At 48.7% G+C, this 798-nt stretch overlaps 2 non-coding genes across 2 annotated transcripts; both read right to left on the reverse strand.

The window, feature by feature from the left end:
• Positions 1 to 282: 282 nt before the first annotated feature.
• Pmar_PMAR000290 lies at positions 283 to 355 on the reverse strand. The gene has a single exon. It is a non-coding gene; the product is annotated as a tRNA-Arg (tRNA).
• Positions 356 to 655: 300 nt separating this feature from the next.
• On the reverse strand, positions 656 to 728 carry Pmar_PMAR000291. The gene has a single exon. It is a non-coding gene; the product is annotated as a tRNA-Arg (tRNA).
• Positions 729 to 798: the final 70 nt, after the last annotated feature.

Raw genomic sequence — 798 nt, forward strand, 5'->3', positions numbered from 1 at the left:
CCCACTATCTCGTCACTACGCGCAACACTGACTTAACGGCACACATGATTTCGCATTCGAGACGCTGAATAGATCACAAAACTCTTGCTCCTCATAGAGGGGCCTCCATTACATAGTGTTTTCAATGAGGTCAATTCATTGGAGATCGTTCGTTGGCAGACCAACAATCTTCTTGTACCCTTAGCCTCAGCATGTATCCCGACGAGTCACAAGGGTATACAATCAACATCGACATCTGTAAGGCCTGTGGCATCCGTATATGGGCGCTTCCCGGCGTGGAGACGATCTCGATGGGACTCAAACCCACAACCTTTGTTTCCGAAGACCAACGCCTTATCCATTAGGCCACGAGACCAATGAGTTTGAGATTTACCCCACTATCTCGTCACTACGCGCAACACTGACTTAACGGCACACATGATTTCGCATTCGAGACGCTGAATGGATCACAAAACTCTTGCTCCTCATAGAGGGGCCTCCATTACATAGTGTTTTCAATGAGGTCAATTCATTGGAGATCGTTCGTTGGCAGACCAACAATCGTCTTGTACCCTTAGCCTCAGCATGTATCCCGACGAGTCACAAGGGTATACAATCAACATCGACATCTGTAAGGCCTGTGGCATCCGTATATGGGCGCTTCCCGGCGTGGAGACGATCTCGATGGGACTCAAACCCACAACCTTTGGTTCCGAAGACCAACGCCTTATCCATTAGGCCACGAGACCAATGAGTTTGAGATTTACCCCACTATCTCGTCACTACGCGCAACACTGACTTAACGGCACACATGATTTC

Source organism: Perkinsus marinus, assembly GCF_000006405.1.
Source record: "Perkinsus marinus ATCC 50983 genomic scaffold scf_1104296950450, whole genome shotgun sequence".
In the NCBI taxonomy this organism is placed as follows: Eukaryota; Perkinsozoa; order Perkinsida; family Perkinsidae; genus Perkinsus; species Perkinsus marinus.